Source organism: Leopardus geoffroyi, chromosome A3, assembly GCF_018350155.1.
Source record: "Leopardus geoffroyi isolate Oge1 chromosome A3, O.geoffroyi_Oge1_pat1.0, whole genome shotgun sequence".
Classification (NCBI taxonomy): domain Eukaryota; kingdom Metazoa; phylum Chordata; class Mammalia; order Carnivora; family Felidae; genus Leopardus; species Leopardus geoffroyi.
In genome coordinates this window covers 36139418-36163466 of record NC_059336.1, presented here as the reverse complement: position 1 = coordinate 36163466, position 24049 = coordinate 36139418, and the positions used below count along the sequence as shown (strand labels likewise).

Genomic DNA, 24049 nt, shown 5'->3' with positions numbered 1-24049 from the left:
AGTAAACTTTGTGGAATGAGTTGTTTAATATGTCCTCAAATGTAAGTTCCAACTTATTGGTTTGTGTCACTGAGGTATACTACGTACCTGTACACAAGGTGGGAGGAGGGAAGGCATTACTAGTATTATTACCACTATTGGTAGTTAACAGTTATGGCAGGTTTGCCCTATGCCCAGCAGGACAGTCACAACTTTATATTCATTATGTAACTAATCTTTTCAATAACTCTTAGAAATAGATACTCTATTGACACCCATTTGTCAGATGAGGAAACTGAGGCAGGGGACTAATAACCTGCCCGAGGTAATACAGCCAGGGAGTGCTGGTTCATTCCCAGTGGGCTGGAGGAACATGGCAAGTCCTGGATCATCTGAGAAAGCTTGCACTGTAGTGACTGGGAACAAAGCAAAGAAATTAGGACAGTATGGTGGCCATGAAAATGTGCCCTTCAGATTTTTGCCTGCAGGTAGGGCTTGATTACCAATTCCCTTCATACACATACACACACATCTTGATGGTGGGCTAGACTCAGTGTCACGTTTCCAAAGATTAGAGTCTCATCCAAAGACGGGAAGGGAAAAATAGTAACTTCACAGTGGTGTCACCTGGCAAACACTACCTTGGGTGAACAGTCAAGTGTAACATCACCAGTGAGGTCATAGGGATTTGCTATACGTCCTGACATGAGTTGATGAGTAGGGCACTTCGCTTTTGCCATGTTCTTTCTCAAAACCCATAGCCCCAGTCTAATGATGAGAACAACAGACAAACCCAGATTGGGTACCTGGCCAATGCTCCTCAAGATTATCAAGGTCACAAAAAACAAAGAAAGAGGGAAAACTGTCACAGAAAGGAGACAGGGGAGACACAACTAAATGCAATGTGGTCCCTGGATTGGACCGTGGAATAGGAAGAGAACATTAATAGAAAATCTGGTGGGATCCACATACAATTTGGAGTTTAATAGTAATGGACTAAGGTCAATTTCCTACTTGTGACAAATGTACCACAATAATGTAAGATGATAACCATGGGGGAGATTGGATGAGGGGTATAGATTCTGTGGGGGGAGACGTATGCTATCTTCACAACTTTTCTGCAAATCTAAAATTATTCCAAAATAAAAAGTTTATTTAAAAACACCCCCAGGAATTGTCATTACATTGGTTTAAGATATGGCCTGGGCTTTGGAATTTTTATAAGACCCTAGGCAATTCTGATGCACAGAGAGGTTTTGGAAACCACTGATCTACATTCTTTTTTTTTTTTTAATTTTATTTTATTTTTAATGTTTACTTATTTTTGAGAGACAGAGCACAAGCAGGGGAATGGCAGAGAGAGAGGGAGACACAGAATCCGAAGCAGGCTCCAGGCTCTGAGCTGTCAGCACAGAGACCAATGTGGGGCTCAAACTCATGAGCCATGAGATCATGACCTGAGCTGAAGTCTGATGCTTAACGGACTGAGCCACCCAGGTCTCCCCCACTGATCTACATTCTCAAGAGCTACACAGTTGAGCGGTAAAGCCAGTTTTTAAGTAAAGTCACAAAGCTGTGTTAAGGTGGCCCTACTCCTGACCTACTGGTTCCTTCTCTGCTATCACAGTGCAGTGGTTCTTCCTAGAACCATACTCCTTGAGAATAGGCCACATATACTCTCATATTTACTCTCAGAAACACATTTAGATCTCTCTGGTGGGAGACTCTAAGGTACTGGTTAGGACCTAATACTAATCTTCTTTTAGGTTAGCAAAACAGATATTCAGATATAACCTTTGCAGAACCACAGTAAAATGGAGTTACTTATGTCAAGGACAAAATGGATATGGTTAACAGGTGCATTAAGGAAACATAACCTATCCTTATAGGAATTTACAGTTCTTCTCCGAAATCAGCAGAGGACCCAGCCAATCCCCAAAACTCCAAGTCTATCCGTGCCATCTTTGGACTCATTGTTTCCCTGACTCAGCTACCCCAATCCATACAAGAAAGAAGACCACTATGCAACCAATCAGCTGAAAAAACTAAATAACTTCTGTATTTATCCTACAAAAACCCCTTAGTCTGTGAGCAACTTGGAACTCACTGTGCCCACAGCCTTGGTTTTCCTGGTTTGCAAATCAAAAGCCTTGCAATACACTCATCTCTCTACTTTGTTTTATTTAGTATGCAGTTTGGTTTTTGACACCTTCCAGCATGCACTGAATTTATTCCTGAGAACTGGTGAATAGAACACCAGTAAATCAATTCCTATTTTAAGTGCATAGTGGGAGCTGACTGCTTAAAGGTTTTTTGACGAGAACCTGTGGGCAATGAGAGCTTCCTCTTATAACAGACCTCCCATGTTAGCTCATTTAATTTATTTTAAAAATTGGGGGACTAGTGTTTTCTTGCAGCAGAGTGCTTCATAGCCTGGTCATGTCCCCTCCTCAGCCAAGAAAGTCATGGCTGTAATGGATGCTGGAGGTGCCCTGTCCAGATCCTTGTTACTCTTTCCTGGCAGGTGCACTGGTTCCCCAGATGCACAAACACGTCAGCTTTGCTCTTGTCTCAGGGCTTTGCGCCAACCTTCTGAAATACTCTCCCCACCATGATGGGTCCCTTCTCATCTGCAGCTTAACTCCCATCTCCTAAGAGGGGTCCCCCCTACCTCAGTCTCATGTTATCCCCACAACTCACTCCAACCTCCTGCTTAGCCTCTGGCCCCATCTGATACTGCAGTGTCTATCTGTTTGTTCACTGTTTGTCTCCTCCCACTAAAATGGTATTTCCACGAGAGGAGTTCTTGCCTGACGTTCACCCCTGTTTTCCCAGTACCTATAGCAGCATGAGGTGTGTAATAGATGCTCAATAAATATGTGGTGAATGCCAGGAGGAGGCAGGGAGAATTGATGCTATGGGCTCTAAGTCTGAGTGATGAGGATCCACAGGGTTCAACCCACCCAATGCCCTCTGAGGCCCAGGAGGCAGTTCCAGGCTACCTGTAGGTCACTGAATGAAGAGACCACCCTTGTCCTGATTGTACCTCCTCTGCCAGCCTGCCCCTTGAGGTCCATCTCGATCCCTGTCTTTCTGGTCAAGGCCCCCACTGCTCTTTCTGGCTCAAAGCAGTCTGGCTTTGGCAGGGTTCAGTATGCTAAGGGCCCCACAGCCACACTGACCTCCCATGAGCGGGGTGGAAGAATTCTTGAGTGGCTCTGTGGAAGCTCAGCGAGGCTGCACGACATCCCTATTACCCCCAGCAGCTACTTCCCAGAGGCATTTTCGTAGCTCATGCCAGGAACCTCCCCTCCCCAAAACCTGCAGTGATTGCTGGCCCCACAGAGTGATCGGAGCCATTGGCATCACTCTGCAGGACGCTAACAGCAAACACTGAAAGTCAAATCCTCTAGGGCCCCCTGCCTGCTCTTCCAGAACTCCATAAGCCTCATCTCTTCTGGAACGATGATTGTGGATTGAGGCAATCAATGTCAGCAAAACGCACGCAGGCCCCAACACAGGCCAGCAGGCAGGTCTGCAAATATCAAAACTACCCAGTTCAGAACGAGGCCTGGCCACTGAGAAATGGCCATTTGGGAGGCCCCTGACCGCGTGATGCGGATCCAGGTGCTCTATAGAGTAGAAGTATGTGGATGGTTGAAGGAAGAATTGGGCATTCCCTAGTGTGGGAGGCAGAATTCCGAGATGACTGTCACAATTCCCATGCCTGGCACACAGGCTCTGTGTGGAATCTCCTCCCACTGAGTGTGGGTGGCATCTGTGAATATGACAAGATGTCAGTCTGTAATTAGGTTATATTATATGGAAAAGGTATAGGGATTCTACATGTGTAATTAAGGTCCCCAAACTGTTGATTTTGAGACTATTGAAAGGGAGATTATCTGGGCATGGGCCTGGCCTGATCAGGTGAAAGCCCTGAAAAGAAGGTGCTGGTCCCTCCCAAAAACATTCTGCTGCCGGCCTTGAAGAAGTAAACTGCAATGTTGTGAGAGGGCCTGTCAGGGGCAGTGCGGTAAGGAACTGAGGATGGTTCCTGTCTGAGAGCCCTCAGGTAACTGGGCTCTCAGCCCTAGGACGCAAGAAATTGAATTCTGCCAACAACCTGAACGAGCTTGGAAGGGGACCTCAGGCTCCAGATAAGAATGCAGCCAGAGGGTATTATGCTAAGCGAAATTAGTCAGAGAAAGACAAGTATCATATGACTTCACTCATGTGAGGACTTTAAGACACAGAACAGGTGAACATAAGGGAAGGGAAGGAAAAATAATATAAAGACAGGGAGGGGGACAAAACAGAAGAGACTCTTAAATATGAAGAACAAACAGAGGGTTACTGGAGGGGATGTGGGAGGGGGGATGGGCTAAATGGGTAGGGGCACTAAGGAATCTACTCCTGAAATCATTGTGGCACTATATGCTAACTAATTTAAAAAATTAAATTAAAAAATTAATAATAACAATAATAATAATAAAGACTTGTAAATAAATAAATAAAAGAATGCAGCCCCAGTAGCTTGTAAGAACCTGAGCAGAGAGCTCTGCCACGTCATGCCCAGACTGATGACCCATGGAAACTGTGAGATAATAAATGTGTGCTGTTGCAGCCTCTGGTTTTGCAGTAATAGTGTTAACACAGCAATAAATGAGAAATGCATCTGGGTTCTAGAAAGGCCTTGGTGCATTCCCGGTGCTGCCTCCTGAAATCAGAGGGCTTCTACCCGCTCCAGTCTCCCTCTGCTCCTCCACTTAGGGAAGCCTCATGGGTATTGTGGTGCAGCGTGGGGACTCTACTTAACAAGGGTTAATTTAACAAAGTCACGACAGTATCTTTACTTATGAGTGAGAGTTTGGGGTTGGATGCTTCCCAACATTTCTTCCATCTTGAGCTCCCCTGATGCTACGATGTAACCTACACACAGCACAGCACTGCGGGGTTCCAAAGTGCCTCGAGAGGTAGGATCCAAGATGGGGTTCAAAACTAGGTCTTGAGTGACCAAAGGCCCCTACTCTTCCTTCTCTGCTAAAACACTTTGGATTTTGTCATTTACATGGTCTAGTTGGACCCTTGGTATAACATTTGCACTCACTGATCTACAACATGCCATTTTCCATCACAGGCCTCAGCCCTGTTGTTTCACTTCTCACATTTCCAACTTGACTGTCTGGAGAGGTGGAGAGAACAGGCCACTCACCAATACTGGCTCTGAAGCACCAGACGTCGTATTGGCACTGGTGCTCTACTGACACTGTTTTTCAAAATGATGGGATGTGTTCATGAAGCCAGACATATTATCCTGAAAATGGTGCTGTGCAGTGTTGTTCTGCACCCCACCTGCCCCCCTTTATATTTCTTTGCCACCTGGAAGCTGCAGCTCTGTGTTTACCGCAGGGTGTCCTCCAGAGACTGTGAGAGCTGATGCCTTCCTCCCACCGCCCGCTGGCAAGCTGGAATTAATTATTCCCTCTCCTGGTCCTCACCTCACGCCATTTTATTTTTAAAATATTAACAACAGTAAATTGGGACTTGCATTTTTGCTCAAAAACAAACCATTTGGTGCCTGTTTGCTTGGGGTCCATGGGTGAAATTAGCCCTAAAGTCACAAGATGTCACGAAGAGAGGGTTCTCTGATCCCTTCGGCAGGATACCAGAAGCAGCAAAACCTGCCAAAGTGCTTGACGGATGCTGGTTGGAGGAGGACAGATCATGAGTGGATGTGAGTTGGGTGTTTAAGGACCTAGAGAGTCAAAGATGTGATGAGGTTGCAGAAAGAGGTCATCGTGCCCAGGGTCAGGGGGCCTGGAGGATGGGAGGGACAGCCCACTGCCCTGAGAGAGGACTTGGAACACCAAAGAGGCAGGGGTTAATTCGCTGGAGCCAGCTTGAGAACGAGATATAAAAGAACAGGACAAAGAGGGGAGAGGGGAAGGATTCTGGAAAATGGTGGTACAGGGGCTGGGCGTAGTTGAGCCTTCTCTCAAATCAGCAGAATGGTCTCCTGACCTGACTGGGTGGGGGATATACTGGATGGAGCTGAGACCTGAAGGTGGACCAGGATGGGAATCTCAGCTCTGCCGTTTTCAAGCTGAGGGACTTAAGGTAATTTATTTAACCTCACTGCAACTCAGATTTCTCATCTGTAAAATGAAACTAATAATATCTCCTCACAGGTTGTCATGGGAATCAAATGAGATGATGTATGCAAAAACATTAGTTTACTGCGTAGCACATTGATGCCAAATAAATGGTACCCAGTAGGAGCCCAATGAATAGGTGTTGAACAAACACAGGACTAAACCATTAATGCGCCAAAGCTGGAGACAGGTATTGTGAAGCTTGGGGTGTCTGGAGATGACAGTCTGCAAAATTGGAGGAGCCATTCTTAATGCTCCACCTGTATCTCCTTGGCACCCACCTTTCCTGTACATCCTAAGGTTCTCTACTCAAGCTATGACTCACTGCCAGGGGGATTTCTCTAGTCTCTGGAGTAGCCTTGGTCTTCCACAGGGCTGGATACAAGTTTATACCCCTGGGAATGGCCCTTAGCCACTGAAGGCTGGGAGCTGGTTCGCAAATACTCCAGATTCCTTGCCCTTCAAACGAAGCAATTCAGGCCTGAGCTCCAACAGCTGGTAATCTGCTCACTAACGCTCCTTGCATTGGCTTCCTCCTCATTCTTCCTCCTCATCCCTGCTCACCTACCTGTGATCCCTAGGATCACCTCCCAAGTAAAATATGTGCACTCACATCCTTCCTCACCTTCTGCTTCTGGTAGGACCCAACCTAAGATAGCATTCTGACTGAAGAATTTAGAAACCTTTAAATTTTTTTTTGGCAGGGGAGGGAGTTCAGTAAGGATGCTGGTGCAGGATATGAAAGAGTGAACAGTTCTTCTGCTCCAGGTCTGATCCTCAGGAGTCTGCCATCTGATACCTAAAGTGAGCTGAGAAAAGGACTGAGAGCAGGACTTAGAATGCTCTTTGAAGTGCCGGACTAGACAGCTGGGTGAGTCAGACATCCCCTGCTCATCTATGGAATGACTAAGACAAGGCTCTGGTGGGGCCTGCTGTGAGGCACCAAGGCAGGTGCCTGGCTTCTTTTCCATGACGCAGCAGCACAGTTGAAAAGCCTTCAGGGTTTTTTCCACTGCCTCCTCCCTTGGGTTCCCATTTCCATATCTCTCATTGGGCAGAGGGCTGGCTGAGAATTGTTTCTACCATTATGGGGAGCTCTTGCAATTAGAGGAGAAAGTGGAGTTTGCTTAAATAGGGGAGGGTTTCTGGAAAGAAAAAGAAAAAAACTTCAAATACAACTGCCCTCGCCAAGGCAAGCCCAGGAGAAATTTCAGATAAAGAAATGTCATCGCAAAACAACAAACAGGTGATGTGTTTTTTCCAGTTTGAATTCAGATCCTCAATGTTTAGAGAACATTTTCCTTTTGACTACCCCCTGAATTTACCAGACATCTGGGTCTGTGATTGTTTAGTTAACTTGGAGAGATGCAGCAAGATGTTTCAGGTGCCTTCTTGACCCAAGGATATCCAAAACTTAACCCCAAGGGCTCTAACTTTGGCAGGGTAATAATAATCTATGCCTAAGTTCCCTGGTTTATGGAATGTAGTGGAAGTTATGTAGCTCCAGGATGGACAGGGAGAGCCTAGTGCCCAGCCTGTGACAGATGGAAGAGCTTTCTCTGACTCAGGCTCCCAAGTTTGGTGGGGGCTGTGGTAGAAAATTTTGCAAAAATGGTTGTGATAATTCCTCTCTCAATATCCATAATTTTGGGTGGCCCCCGCCCATACTGACTCTGTGCTTAGCCATGAGACTTACTTTGGCCAATGGGACAATAGCAAATGTGGCCTAAACAGACTTGAAAAGTGCTCACACATTGGTGCTCGTCCTTTCTCGCTGTTTTTGGATGATGAAAGATATGTGGTCTAGTCACCCATCACCCTAATCAGCAGCCATTACCAACCACCATTCATGGAAGTGAGGACATTACAGACCAACAAGACCCCAATCTATCAGCTGACTGAAGAACCACCTAATTAACCCAAAGGCCATGAGCAATAAGAAATTGCTGTTTTAGGGCACTAAGTTTTGGGGTAATTTGTTACATAACAAGAAACAACTTCTTCAGGGAACCCCAGATAACACTTGTGCCCACATGACATGTAGATCTACCCTTCCTTTCTCTCCACTGGCTTCCTCCCACCCCCACACCGGGAGGGCTAAAGGGGGGCCTGAGCCTGATGCAGCACCAGTAGAAATATCAGATGTTTTCATATCACTGCACAATTGTTACATCTTTCTCAAAATATATATTCTCATCACCACTTTTAAATTGTGGTCATTATTAGACTCACCACCAAATACTGCTATTTAATGGTATAATTTTTAAAAGACTATATATGACTATATTACAAATTTTAAAAATATTTTCGTAACTGTATTTCAATACAATTTGTTTCATATGAAATCTTATGTATTTTATTTTATACATTAAAAAATGTCACTCTGCGAAGGGATTCATAGGCATCACCAGACTGTCAGCAGGGTCAGTGAGAAAAACAAAAAGCTAATTCTATTCAGATGAAAAAAAAATTGGTTGGTCTTATTTATGTGCAATTTATTTGCCCAATCTCGTCTCTCAAAATATTGACATAAATTATGAAGACATCTGAAGGGAAAAACTATGGCAAAATAACCCAAGAAACTTCTACCTGTGGTTGATCGTGGCACAGTACAGAACCACAAGAATGCCATAACTTTAGTATGCAGCAGATGCAAACTCAAATATCTACAGGGGTTGGGAAGATAATAAAACTATGTGGATTGAACTAGGTATATAAAGGCATGTAGTGTTAGGCTCTATGGCAAATTGGAAAGGAAATACCCTGCTTTAAGGCATTCATGTTTAAGATATCTGCAAATCCAGCATTGGCCAAATAAAGTAAGTTTCTGGATAGTAGTAAGCCTAGGGACCATTAGTTTGCCATCCACAAATTAAGAGCAGAACTAGACATCTGGCCAACCTTCATCCTTGAGCCAGCTCTGCCTTTGACTAATTTGACTGCCTTTTCCAAGGCAGTCAAATTCTTAGGCTCCAGTTTTTACATCTGAAAAATGGTTGTTGTTTTTTTTTTCTTTTACCATCTTTCCTTCCAGAGCTGCCATAAAGTTTTAAAAATTAGGTCATAGTGAACTGAGGGTTACTGGAGGGGTTGTGGGGGGGGGGGGGGGACAGGCTAAATGGGTAAGGGGCACTAAGGAATCTACTCCTGAAATCATTGTTGCACTATATGCTAACTAATTTGGATGTAAATTTTAAAAAATAAAAAAATAAAATTAAAAAAATTAGGTCATAGTGGGGGAAACAATTTGAAAAAAAGAAACAAGTGTCATTAAACACTTAACAGGTTGAATTAATACAACTATTTGGTAAGTGGCCTGATAAAGTATGCTTGTGTATATAGGACACATAGTATGGCTTATTATGTCTGCTAAGAAACTGGTGCTTCCCCCAATCAAATTGTGTGGGCCCAGTATATAAGTCATACGCTTCCATAACACTCCACATTCACAACACATTGGTATAAGCTGGGCACCTGGCCCAAGCTAGACCAGAGTCTTTCCCTGAGATTTTTGAACAGGGGGTACAGAAAACAAATGGCAGTGCCTTTCCATAGTGGATGTGTAGGAAGCACAAACTGGGTGACGATATTTCTGGTATGTGGAAGGAGGAACTGGTGTTTTAACAAGAGAAAGTAAAGTCAACGTACAGAAAGAAGCAGTGACAGAAGGCAAAGCAAGAGCCTTGATAGTGTTTGAACACCTCTCTGTCCTTCCCATGGCTTGGCTGTTCAACATTTATTCACATTCTTTGAGCCAATTCATCTGCATTTTAGCCTAAGCCATTTACCTTTGGGTTTTTGTCATGTGCAAAACCAAACGGACATAAGCAATATCGTCAACCTTTTCAGGAAGCTCTGTTGGCAGTTCAGAATCACAGGAATGTTCCTACTTTGCTTTTACAGTTGTTGGGTCACCATTTGAGGCCAAAGATCTCTGAGGGTAACAGCAGACCGAGAGATTTCCAGATTGGAGTGTGGACTTGTGCTGGAGAAGAAATTTGAAAGAGTTGGAGGCAGTAGCGTCAAGGCAGCCCAGGGCAAGAGCAGCAGCACTTATCTGTGAGTCAGGAGTCCCAGATGCAGCTCTCACCATGCGGCTTTGGTAAGTAATTTATCTCTGGGCCTGGCCATTTGTCATTTTTCAACAATGCCATTTGTAACGTTTGCCCAAGAAACCCAAATGTGTGATTCTACATGAGAGGAGGGCAGAAAAGAAGGGGTGATATGAGCCATCAAGATCCTTTCTCCAAGGCAGTTCGTGCTGTGATCCAGAGGAGAAAATAAGAAATTGCATGGCTGTGTGGAAAGGGGACAGGCCCCCTCCCTCTACCAGGACAGTTCATGGTGGGGCCCAAAAGAGGAGCAATGGGAACTGCTTTATCCTTTGCAGAGTGGATACATTTTCCTCTCTGGTATCCTTCAGAGGCTGCAGGCTGACACAGCAGAAAGAAGAAAGGGGCTGTCCTGTCATTTCGTGAGATTTTAAATTTTGCTAAGTTTTTGGAGGAAGATTCTTGGAGCCAGAGATTGAGCCATTGTTACAGGGGGAGAGAAGTATAACAAAGGAGCCCTCTGTCCCCCACCCAAGACCCCCATCCTCATGCTGTGGACACTCACCTTCCTCATCCTTCAAATTCATTCTCATGAATAACAGCATCTTTATTACTAAGTCAGAGGGTGAGTAGAGACTTTGGTCCAGTGGCCCAGGATAGTTCTTCTCTAAGTAACTGGTCACTGCTTTTGTGAGGTCACTGCTTTTGTGAGGTAGAGAACAGTGGAAACACCTCAGCCCCATCAGACCCAGTTTAAGATGAATGTGAGCATTTGAAGGAGCTACTAAGATCTCTAGGACATTGGTTCTCAAACTTAAGCCTATCTCAGAATCACCTGGAGGTGATGAAAACACAGACTCTGTCCCTCCCCATTCCACTGGAGTTTCAGATTCTGCAGGTTTGGGGTACAGCCTGAGAACTGCATTTTTACCAGACTCTTAGGTGATGCTGATGCTGCTGGTCTAATGTCCATAGTCTAAGAACCAATGTCCTAGAGTAATGAGTCACTGATTGTGGAAGATCAGTAATATTGCACTTAGGATCTTTTTTTTTTTTTTTTTTCAACGTCTATTTATTTTTGGGACAGAGAGAGACAGAGCATGACCGGGGGAGGGGCAGAGAGAGAGGGAGACACAGAATCGGAAACAGGCTCCAGGCTCTGAGCCATCAGCCCAGGGCCTGACGCGGGGCTCGAACTCACGGACCGCGAGATCGTGACCTGGCTGAAGTCGGACGCTTAACCGACTGCGCCACCCAGGCGCCCCGCACTTAGGATCTTAAATTCAAATCCAAGTTCTCTCTCTTATTAGCTGTGTGGAAGAAGGAGGAATCATTTTCTGATGCTCAAAGATTCATCAATTCCTACCTTGTCCCTTAAAATGGGAGCCTCTACTCTTTGGGAAGACCAGTACTGGGAAGATAGCTTCTATCATCCCTTCCACCCCTTCCTTTATTTGCCCCTCCCACCCCAGCTTAAGTACTCGGCAAGATAACGAAATAAGCAGTGAGCAATCCTAGCTCCCAGCCTCCTCCTTGCCAACTTGTTTTTTGTTTTCTCTCAGATCTGCCTGCTCATAGCAAGATTGCATTTTCTGCTCCTCCAAGCTGCAAACCTCCTGAGAAAGGTTCTGTGCTTTGGGGTGGATGGGTGGAAGAGGGAGGGAGGATCTTAGGTACTCTAGCTGTTCTGTCTGACTTCGCATATCTCTGCAGCCCTTTCTCCTATGGTGGGTCCCAATGCCTAGACTTGGAGCAGAACTAGTCTGATTCTGGCTGTTGGTCCCAACCATTTTTCCCCAATCAGACTAAAACAAAAGCACTGACTCCTGGTTATGTATCCACTGGTTCATGGAGAGGAAAGGGGCAGCACTTAGCACCTTGATAGGACCTTGATCAAACAGTATCTTCTCTGAGTCAAGTATAGAAGATAACACCCACCACTTAGGAAGTTCCTGTACAAATTAAATATAATACTAGCTACAATAGACCATAATATAGTAACCACTACATAGTAGATCCTCAAAACACAATAATGGTTTTAAAAATTTTTCACAGAGACCTGTCCTATTCTGTATAGACCTAGATTTACAAGACTTCTCCCAAAAAGCAGAATCTGAGGTCACGGCCACAGTTAGTGTTGTTTTGGGGGGCTTTTCCAACTTTGAAAAGAAATCATTCTGTGAAGGCAACTCAGGAGCATACATTTTGCAGTTCATATAATTTGCTTGTGCAGGCTTTCTATTTATTGGTTTATGAATAAAACTAAAGGTTTTGACAATGAGGTGAGACACGTAGGAATCTTGTACACAAGGCTGGCTGCGAGAGTCTGTGTTTGCACCTCTCTGCCTGTATATCTTGTGTGCACATACAAAAACACACATGCAGACACACAGTATTCAGTAAGGAATGCAACCCTCCCCAACAAAAAATCTAACACAAAGCTGAATACAAAATGAAGCCAACAGATGTAGCTTTAAAAATGATTCGCTAAATAGCTTACAGCAAATTTCTTTTTCTTAAGCTAAAGAATAGTAGGAAATTTTGCATACCATCTCTTTTTAACTCCTTAAGGGCCTTAAATCCCAAGGCACTGAGCAAGAGGGGACTAGCATTTCGTTAAACCATAACTGAGCCTCTTTGGTCTCCAGATGTTATCCTGAGAATCACCAAGCCACTTTGAAAGCGGAGATGCTATTCAGAGGCATTTTTAAAAATCCTCCCCCAAACAGAAAAATCCGACTGTTGACACATTTTCCCAATTTATCACGCATGCTGCTCAAGCTAAAAAATAATGCGATACCAAGACCTGTTTCCTTAAGCAAACTCAACATTATAAAGAGGAAAAGAATGGCCTTCACATAACTTGCAAAAAAGAACCCTGGAAATCTGGTATGCTGAATGACGGCTAACAGACATGATAACAACAGTTCCTCCCTTGCTCCCAGACTAGTGGAGGGAATAGCACTTCACAAGCCTTAGCTCCTTTATGTGCCATGACAGCCACGTGACATATGCATGGCAGTTTATTGCTTGCTTTTTACAGATGTGAAAACTGAGGCTCAGTTCAGGTTATGTAAGTTGGTCAGGGTCATAAAACTGAAGTGGCAGAAATGGGCCAGGTATGCAACCATCTCTCTCAATCCAGCACTCAGTGAGCTTCTCCGGATACTTAGTTTCTCCTGGTTACTCATACCAACATTTCTCACTTGACTTTTTAGCCCAGAGGGCTGAGTTCTTTGGATTTTGCTGACTCATGTTCTACATGTCAGGAGCATACTTTCTGTTACAAGATCTCAATGGGTTACGTGCAACTCATGGGAAAACTCATAGAAAAATTCACAAGGTGTTGGTAAAAAAACATAGACTTTGCAGTCGGAGATAAGATTTCTAAACTCTTTTAGAATTTAGGCTGCCGCAGAGATTCAATGAGATAATGGATGCCAAAGGTCTAGTGCACCACACCACAATCATTCAATAAGTCAGTTACTTTTTTCTTATTGTTATCAAGTGGTATCTGTGTTCCCAGCTGGAGGAAGTAGGGTGCAGGGTAACTGGCCAGAGGTTTTAGACTTGTTTCATGAGAAGGACTAGGAAAAAGAAATGCAAAATTCAATGCTTAGTTGATAACAGCTTTTTCTTAAAGACAAATGGGAGTGATTTACCATGTCATGCCTCAGTTTATTTTTCTCCCCTAGGCAAGAGAACACTGGATACGTGAAAGGAAAAGTTAGAAGCTGATGTGTCTGAGGACATTTTCTGGGAAGACAACTCAACATGGAGCTCTTGTATACCCTATGCCATCATTCTAACAGAGAAGCAGCAAATATGTGACCCTGAAAATAAGAGTTAGCTGAAGCCACCAATCTATCCCCCTGGTGACTCTGGTAGGAATGGACAGTGGCATCAAAACTCTCTTTTTTCAGGGCACCTGGGTGGCTCAGTTGGTTAAGCATCTGACTTCGGCTCAGGTCACGATCTCACGGTTTGTGAGTTCGAGCCCCACGTCAGGCTCTGTACTGACAGCTCAGAGCATGGAGCCTGCTTTGGATTCTGTGTTTCCCTCTCTCTCTGCCCCTCTCTCTTTTTTAACTGTGTATTTGATATATGTCAAATAGCTTGGCTCTGTATGTGAAACTGACTTAAATCACTCACAGGCAATGGTTTTTCATCTCTGAATATAAATCTGCTCTTATCAATGCTTTGCTTGAGCATCACCTGATTCTTCATTAGCATTTTAACCCCTGATTCACAGGAGATAAAAAAGCAGGTCCGAAAAATAACTATTTGCTGAAATTTGGCAGCTAGTAGGGGGTGAACAAAAATGCTTCCTTGGGACATAACTTCATTCCAACATTTAGGGTGAATCAACCTTCCCGAGTTGTTTTAAGCGTAACATTTGGTCAATAAAAGGAGGAATTACTTACAGTGGTAGAATTCTTTTCTCTGCAAAAGGGCAGTTGGTATTCCCATTCATTTCCTGTATACCTGGTGTGTGACAGGCACTGTTACAGGTACCAAGGGTTCAAAGATGGTTAACATATTGCCCTTGCTCTCAAAAACTTTTATAGTCTGTTAAGGAAGAGAAATGCATAAATATGTAATTACAAAGCACTGTGATAAATCGTATAAGGGAGATGAGAGCATTGCTCATTGGTAAGAAGAGGCAACTTTCTAAAAGCAAGAGTTGGGGGACTAACACACACTTCTACTCAATCCTGAATCATTGAAACTTGTTTAACAAGACAGAGTTCTCAAAGGAGGGAAGTGAATTGGCTTGGGAAGTCCTGTCATCAAAAAGATGCTGCTGTTTCTCTGTCACCTTATTCTTGTACTGCTCCATGAACTTTATAGTCATGGCTAGGTTTTTTTCTGGCCTAGGAGGTACCATGTTCCTCAAAGCTTGACCTGTTTTCCCCATGAGTGGCGGGAATGATCTATATAGGAAGAGGTTCTAATAGATGGGGATACAGGAATACAGACACATATTTAAAGAAAATTTTAGTGATATCCTAGTTGATTGTCATGTCAATAGAGACAAATCTACATAAGGGAATATCTTAGATATTTACTAAATTCCTCGATGGCTGAGGCTGGTTCTTAATACATATTCTGTTTATGATGTAGCAATCTCTCTCTGGATACTGATCACTCAGTAAAAACCTTCAATCAATTGCATATACTGAATAGAGAACCAAGTTCTTTTCTAAGTTGGGTTAATATCTTAGATTCAAAAAGGGATACCATGTGAAACAGATCTTCTAAAATAATAATACCTCAAAAGGGGATGCCCAGAAAAATGCACTGAGGGCTGAAACATGCATTTTTAATTTACTGCTCTTATCAGTACAGTGTTTTCCTGGTAAATGACAGATGCTCAATAAATATTTGTTGAATTAATTAATTAATTAATTAAGAGTGCCATAATGACAGCTGATTATGTTTGAGGAATACAGGGATAGTCATCTTGAAACAGGAAAAAGTGGATATGTTCAGCAATTTCTCTGGCCTAAATCAGGAATGCTATCTCTATTTCTAGTGTTATAGTGAAGTTACAATAGGCTTTCCCATTAAAATAAAAAATTCACTTGACAGGACTATTACATAGTCTTCCTAGCAGACTCACAGGCATTTACTTCCCTCTACTTTCTGTTTATTGATGGAGAAGACTCAGTGTGAGTTACTTCTAGCTAGCTGTCAGACCAATCTCAGACTAGCTGCAGAGAAATTTAAGAAATAGACTGCTTTGCAATTTTTCAGTCATTATTTTTTGAAATTGTACAAAAGATGAATATGAGGAAAGGAAATCAGCAATTTTGTCTAAGATTCTCCATTGGAAAGGAATCTGCCCAACGTGCAGAATTCTCAGAGCTATACCGAGGTATTTCGAGGTATTCCTTGGAAATAGGGGTGAGGCCAGGGGGGTACCTATGAGGCTTTCATTTTCTGATGTGCTGCCATCAGTAAAGAATAGAAGCCACTCACTCAAGCCTGCAGGCATGAAAAGTCATCTCCCAAGTTCAAAATCTGTGACTGGTGTTATTTGGATACCGGAAGCAATGAGACCAGATGGTCATTTTGCAGAACGTCCCATTTTAGCAGGAATATAACCTTGCTCTTCAAGCATAAAAGGGACCATTTTGGAAGATGGATGAGGTGAGTCAGCAGAAAGTGCCAACAGTCTCAATTTCTGACAGGAGAATTAGCCATGTTTGGGTAATAGGAACCAAATCAGTTCAACAACAAGAACAACAAAAAAAACCCAAAAGCAAAAGAAAAGATTAGTGAGTTGTTCTAGTTCCCCCTTCACATGGAACAGAATTTGGCTTCCTTTACCAGCTAAGAGGATCATGTATATTTTTCCATGACCACAGAAAACAATCCATAAACCTAGTGCAGCTGTCATTCAGCATCAATCCGGTGCTGGCATTGCAATTCACTTTGACTTTCTCTAGAATGACTGTTAGGCATTTAAAAGGAAACATGAACCCTTACACAGGATTTCACCCCGTCTCCTTTGGGGGATACAGATTAATTCTTATCATCAGTTAATCACTACTGAGGCTAACCTCTGTGAGTCAGCAGTGGTAAGAAAAACAGTTAGGATCTCCTCTTGTAATATCATGCTTTACTTCAGTAAAAAGATGCTGAAATATTGCAGTAGGAATGGGATTGTAGCAACAAGGAGAACATGGCTTTTCTGGAACACAGGACTTTAACTCACATGTGATTATGAGTTTAATTAATAAACGTTGTACTGCCAGCTGCTAGCCTCTGAACTTTAAATCGCCTAGGCTTTAAAGCTTCCCCTTCTCCTGTCCCTTGACCTCAAAGCTTTTTGGAAATGTTACTCTACCTCCCCACCCCTAGCCCATCCTTCAAATTTGATTAGTTTTTCAGCTAGCTACTAACATCATGTGATTCAGGTCATATGGAATTGTTACTTTTTAAGTACTTAAGAGCTCACAGATCCCATGAAAGTGTCCATTTCTCTTTTTCTAAGTGGCAGAGGAAGAGAGAGAAGAAATGAAACAATAGTAGCTAATTGTTTTAAGTCAGACACAGGAGAGCATCAAAAGGGGGTCTAGAATGGGGTGGGGGACCCAGCTAATTAGATTGGAAAAAGAATTATGAAAAGTTTAAGCAGGTTGTAGGAAATAGTCTGACAGACAGCAATAAATCTGATTGAGATGGAAGAAGATCCCCACAACAGCAATGGCTCAGATCAGGGCTTTGGAGAAAAGGCCAGGATTACTGAAATCTGACCGGAAAGGCTTCAGAAAAATGGTGTCAAAGAAATTATTGGGGGAGAGAGAGAGAGAGGGAGGTTGAGGAGGAGCAAGACTGTGGATGTAAATTAATCTTATAATGGGGGAGGGAGTCGAATCAGGTACTGAAGCAATATTAAGGCAGTGCCAGCTGAGACCAACAGGTCACTGGACCCAGATCTATTACCCAGAGTTTTCAGCACTGATTTCATCAACTTCTGAATGGTTGGGATATTGGAAAATATTATTCCAGTTCTGTCATTCTACAGATGAACAAACTGACTTTCAATGGTGGTTGAGTGACTTTTTTAAAGACAGTGTGATTCCAAAACAGGAAATTACAAGCAGACTTCAGGGCTAGAACCAGGTCTCCTGGCTCCTGATCAGCAAGCATCCTTGACATCATGCCCTGCAGCCCAACTGAGGGGGAAAATATATTGGAAAAGAAATCATATACATTCTCTGTGCCCAATTTGACCAATATGAAAAATGTGGATGATGCAAGAGGTCGTATAATAGATAGTTAATAACTTAGTCTCTGGACTCGGAGGGATTGCTTTTAAATCCTGGCTCTGCTCTGTGATCTTAGGCAAGTTTTTGACCCTTTCTTTGCCTCAGTTCCCTCATCTGTAAAATAGAAATAATAATGGTACCCTGGTTACGGGGGTGTTATGAAGATTCAGTGAACTAGTACAGGTAAAAGCTTTTAGAATTAGTGGCCCACTCTTCTCCCCGATAGGCCCATTCTGATGAATCACTGCTTTGGGTATCTCTGTTCTTCTTAATCAGATCTATGGCTTACTAAATGTTATCTAATATCATATATGAACTCATATTATAACTGTGGCTTGCATTATTCATTTAGAAATCAGAAACTGTTTATACTTTTACATTGGGTGAAGTGCACTGAAATCCTTGTGAAGAAAATTATGCAGAAATGTGTAGCAATTATTGTTATAGCAATGATCGTAATTCTGAAGCTGCAGCTAGAACTCTCTGGAAATTTCTCTGAAATCCCTTTCCCCCTTTACAACTAATTTTTTTTCAAAAGTCTTTCTCCACTCACCATGTCCTGTTTCCTCAATGCTACATGGTGTCTCCTCCCTCCCTCTTACTGGATACTTGGAAGGCCCTCTGCATTCAGTTTAAGAACTACCAGTTTGACCTCTGAAATGTCAGTATTTCCAAATTTCCCCCAGGGAATCAGCTTGGAAATCAACATATTATCCTAAGGCTGTCTCTCCTGCCAGTGTTTTGGTGAAGAACAGATGAGGATAGTCCCTTGACACTTCAGAGCGAGAATTGAAATAGCGACAAGATCTATGTCTGCAGCCACCACTTATTCCTCCACATGAAGCCATTGACAATTTCAATTCAGCAGTTCTGTCAGCATTTGGAATTCTGAAGCTCTGCTATGCAAGTAGTAACCACAAGATTAAAAACGAAATAGGTATAGTTCAGACCTTGAGCCAGCCCTGGAGTGAGGGTACTCGGCCAAAGTCAGCAAGGATAGTAGGGAAAGAAATATTATATTCTGTCTACCTCACCTCAGTTTTCCACATTTTTACTACAGCTCTTTTGTTGTTGTTCCGTTTTAGCCACTTGGGGCTGGTTCTGTGCGTCATGCTGCCTGAAACATGCACAGAAAAACTGGCACCTATTTTCATATAGCTAGCCAATGTATTTGACAATGCAGAATACTCAGAAGGTGTGAGAGGGTGTTCTGCAGGTTTATTATTCAAGTGTACTTTCTTGGTACCTCTAATTCCTGGATTCCTGACCTGCTTTTCAATCTCTCTGGTAGGTGCTCATCTTGTATAATTTGTTCTAGTCAATAATGAAAATTTTGAAACTTACAGTTAACTTCTGGGCAGGGCTCATAAGTCCATGCATATCCTGAAAGGGATCTTAAAAGATGCCTCAATGAGGACTTACTTCTTTTTTCTTTTAATTAATCATCCTTTATACCAATTTACTCCCCTCTATTTCTGGAAGAAATATATAATCCAATCTGTGAATAGCAATTCTCAGATGTTAAAAAGGACCTGATTACTTTATTATATCGGCTTCTGCTCTGAAATCAACTTTAGATGATAAAACACCAAACTACCAGCATGGTATATTCAAGGCCTTCCATAGAAGGCATCAAGTCTCTGTTCCAGTGTATTCCTCAACGTAAGCTCCCCACTACTCAAATGGATGGCATTTGCTGTCCATAACTTGGGCTTACCTTACCTGTAGTTCTGCCTACGCTGTAACTTTTACTGAGAAGATCTCTCCTCCAACCTCCAAAAGCCAACTGGAGTCCTGCCTCCTTGCTCAGATCATTCGAGTCCACTGCAACAATGTCCTCCTCAGAATTTTCCTTCCTTATTTCTGGTCACATTCACTTGGCAAATAATTCTATACTCCCTCATGATTTTTCTTCCACTGTTGTATTATATTTTCATTCTGGTATTATTTATTGATTTTATTATTTATTGTTTTTACTAAGATTACTACATGCTAAACTTATTGAGGTCAAAGACCATATAAACATGAGACTTTATATCCTCCATGGGGTTCATTTATGTATCTGGTACTCACTGATTGGTCAATATCTTCCTATTAGGTTGGTCCTTGCTGACAAGGGGTGACACTGCAGAAATGGATCTACGCCGAGGCTGACAACACCAATTTTCTTACCTTTATAGAATTGAAAAGCAGTTCCATGATGGGAGAAAAATAGTTTATTCATAGTGCATCATATAAAAAGCAGATTTATCTATTTTTATCCTTCATGTCTCCTTTTTCAACCTCTTTCTCAAGTTACCTCTCATTTCTACTAATCATCAAAACCTACATGTTCTGCTGAAGGCTGGCTGCTATGAAAAGAGGTGCCACTGGCAGAAATATCAATTTTCTGGTTGATAACCGTCACTCTGGGGTTAGCACTTAGAGTTTAGGAATGTCTTTAGACAAGCTAATTAAGGGGCAATTTATTGTGTTTGTGTATGTGTGGTCGTACATGTTTAACAGAGTAGAAAAAAATTGTAAATTCTTGGGAGATTTTACCATGGAGAGGTTAAGGAGATTATAAATGGTTTCGTATTCTGAATGCCAAGGTGATAATGCAGAAAATGCCAATGAACAAACAAGCAGGTAGCATTAGAGGGTCTGCATGAATGTTTCCTGGCACATCCTTGTGTCCATCTGTTCCTGCCTCCTCTTGCCGTATTGCCCTGGATGTTTAAAATTTTAAACTTAAAATAGAAAATCTCTTCATTTCCCCCCTGAAGCTTATCAATAATATAAATGTTAAATTCATGCTTAAATTATGTTTTTCTTTAATTTCTCAGTAAGCTGTTCTAGAATTAGCTCCATAATTGTGCACATCGCCACTTCTTCCCAAATATGTGCCCTTTGCCAGCTTCACTGCGGTCTTCTACCTCCACCCCCCCATCCCCCCAGTCTTCCACTAGCAAACAAACCCAGCGGTAATTACTAATGTCCAAGCACGTAATTCTGGCAGCGTTAGGCTTTTTCATTTGACGCAACTAGGCAGAGCTGTCTGGACATGCAGCATGAAGTCAAAGCATTTTAAAAGCCTCCTACCCTTTTTTTCTCCCCTCCTCCCATCACTAAAACACAGTTGTTTATTTCGTTTGCGGATTGCAGAGTTAAAAAATTCCTCCACGCAGTTACATACCCCTGAAAATTAATTTTACATCCATATATAGTAATAGATCAACATATATTTATGTGGAAACACATGGTTATTTATAAAATTGAAAAACACTAGGAAATAAATAGCTGGGAATGAAAATATCTTATCTATATGGATGGGGCATTTTAGCAGCTCTAGTATAGAAATAATCAGAGTTATGACGAACAAAAACAATCCAAGATCTTATTGTGAGGCTTTTCAAAGGATCATGACAGCGTTTCTTTAATGCGTTGCATATATTCTTACATATGACGCTGTTACTCTTACTTAACAACTATTCAAATAGCACAGTTTTGCTCCTGGTCATTTTATGCCTATTTTATTTATATCAAACAGCAGGAAACATCCCTGTGGTAATTTGTGTTCACTCAGAGGCCCCAAGCCTCAGAGTAGAAAATGGTTAAAGTACTTATCACTGCCTCAGCAAAATCCCGCAGTGCCATAATAGAAATTGCAGTAGATCTTTAGGTCAGAGTCCAGTTTCAATCTAACACCTGCATTACCCTGAAGGACAAAGTTGCATTTTCCTGAGGAAAACCAGTCTTAATGATGTCAAAATCAAAAACTATCAGCCTGAGATAACCAATGTCCATAGGAAACACTTCCACTCACTCTGAAACCATGGCCAAGGAGATTAAATCTACACTCTACAGGACCAATAATATTTCTCAGAGATGTATTTGTGTGAGTGTGTGCTTATGTTTATGCCTAATTACAAGGATGGGGGAGAAGGAAGAGGTAGTGGGTTTCATTTTTAAAGTTGATTCTGCTTAAAGTTGATTCTACCCCCATATATTTTCTTTATCAAATAGAAATATATATAGAAATATATCACTTTTGTAAACAGATCATGTTGGCATCTTCATATATACCTCATTCATGTGCACCCGCGGTCTGTAGACAAATATACTCTGTGTTAAAAACAAAAACAAACAAAACCCTTGATATCCGACTGGAGGATGAATGCAGATTTTTTTTTAATTTGTTTATTTCCTACCTAAAAAAGGGGTAGAAGGTAACATGAAATTTTCCACAAGTAGACTTATTTTTTTGAAGCTATGCAGGAGCTGAGGATGGGAGCAGGTAACTACCTGCAAAGGAGTCCTGTGGGAAGGATTTTTCCCCCCTTTTTAAAAAATTTTAACCTACTATGCGTGCTCTATGAGGGAGTCTCTGTGAGACCAGGGTCTCAGAGAGGCAATTTGGCCTCCAGCCCTGAATACCCAGCTCTGGCCAGGCATCTCTGCGGCAGGTAGATGCGGCGCTGCTGCCGACCGCTGTCCGCGGTGCTGAAAGGTCGCGGGCGCCTGTGCGGTCCCTCGGTATTGCTGTCCAGGGTGCTGACTGCGGGCCGCCGCAGTCCCCGAGGCGAGCCCACCCCCGCCAGCCCTCCGCAGAGCCCTCCCACACAGCACGACCCGCCCGCCTCCCGCCAGCCTGCAGTTGACGTGGAGCAGGCGGCATAAATCAAGTCCGCGGGGCATGGAGGCTGCTGCCGCTGCTGCAGCTCAGCTAGCCCGGGGCGGGAACTCCCCCTTCTCCTTTCGCCTCCCCAGCTCCCACAACCTGCCCTCTCCTTAATTCTTCCCTGGATAATAGCGCCTTAACGACAATAGTCAAACTAACAGGGTCAGAACGGCAGGGTTTGTTTGTTTTGGTCTACAGAAAAAAAAAAAAAAAAAAAAAAAAAAAAAAAACAACCCAGCAGCCTAAAGACCTCTGAAAACTGCATCGCAAGATGGAAGAGAGAGAGTCCCACTACTGTTTCGAAAGAGTAAGTTATTATTCGGTACGTATCCTTGCGCTTCCTCCCCATCGCTCCATCTGCAGTGTCCCCATTCCTCCCTTCCCTAAGCAGCTCACCTCGAAAATACTTTATAAAGCCCCAGACAGGAGCTATCCCGACGCGCACACACGGAATACCGCACCCTAGGTGCACAAATACTTGTATTTGCTCAAGCTCACTTGGTCTCCGCGGCTGTGGTCCCCTCTGGGTATGCAGCCATCCAAAACCAGAACCACGACCTGAGGTGGAGGCTCCTTACCTTGGCTTCTTCAGAGGGTGGTGTTCGCCCGGCCCCTGCAGGTCGCAAGTGTGGAGGAGCCGCCGGGCTGGGAGGGAAGGAGAGACAGCGCCTGACCTCCCCGAGGTTTCGTCTTCAATGCAACGTGAGCTCTGCCCTCATCAAAGATGGCCGTCCCTTTTGACGTCAGCAGCTTTTAATAGCCCTCTTCAGGAGGGGCGGGGAGGAAGTGTGTTGAGGGGAGGGCGGAGGGAGGATGGAAGCTGGTGGTGGGAGGGGAGGAGCCGAGATGTGCGGACTGCTTGACTCAGCTCCCGGGGCGCTTTACTGCAAACCTTTGTATTGTAGTCTTTTATAAACACCTGAACGGGACGATTCTTATGACTCCATTTTAACACCCGGGCTCGGGCAAATACATTTATCTCGCGACTGGTTTTCTGATATTCTGCGTGTGTGCGTGTGTCTGTACATACGTATCTGTTTGTGCATATATTATATGTGTGTGTTATATGCGATTAACATGTGATATATATAATTTTTCTCCCTGCTGAGTTGTCTTTGATTGAGTCATAGAAGGGGAGGGGAAGGCAGAGGAGTAGAAGGGGGCGGGGGAGGGAGTCGAGAAGATTTCAGTTGCAATTTGTTTTTTCTAAAGAAGCGGCTCGGAAGGGGCATCCCTGTCAACCCTTGCCAGCTCCATATATGGCCAGGCTACGTGGGCTGCTATTTTTATGAGTGAATTCTTCATTTTATCAAAGCAGCATCGAGTGCTTGGAGTTTGCATTAATGTGGTCAGTTGGGGAGACAGACTCGTACACGTTATTTTAAAGTACGTCAGAGCAATTATCTCTGGGAGATATAAAATGAATTG

General features: G+C 43.1%; 1 protein-coding gene and 1 long non-coding RNA gene across 5 annotated transcripts in view; one reads left to right on the top strand and one right to left on the bottom strand.

The window, feature by feature from the left end:
* Window positions 1-23361, bottom strand: part of SNAP25 (synaptosome associated protein 25) — an 85291-nt gene extending 61930 nt beyond the window's left edge. Inside the window, exons 1-2 of one of the 4 annotated variants that reach the window (XM_045445314.1) lie at window positions 23200-23357; window positions 14608-14752 (exon numbers count right to left, since the gene is read on the bottom strand). The gene's annotated coding sequence lies outside the window, so the exon portion shown is untranslated. Of the gene's footprint in view, window positions 1-14607; window positions 14753-23119; window positions 23142-23199 lie in introns of those variants that run through there. The other 3 variants (XM_045445316.1, XM_045445313.1, XM_045445315.1) reach the window with 3 other exon arrangements.
* LOC123580501 overlaps window positions 20725-24049 on the top strand; it is a 167975-nt gene continuing 164650 nt past the window's right edge. Inside the window, exon 1 of the long non-coding RNA XR_006703327.1 lies at window positions 20725-22943. This is a non-coding gene — a long non-coding RNA (uncharacterized LOC123580501). The remainder of the gene's footprint in view (window positions 22944-24049) is intronic.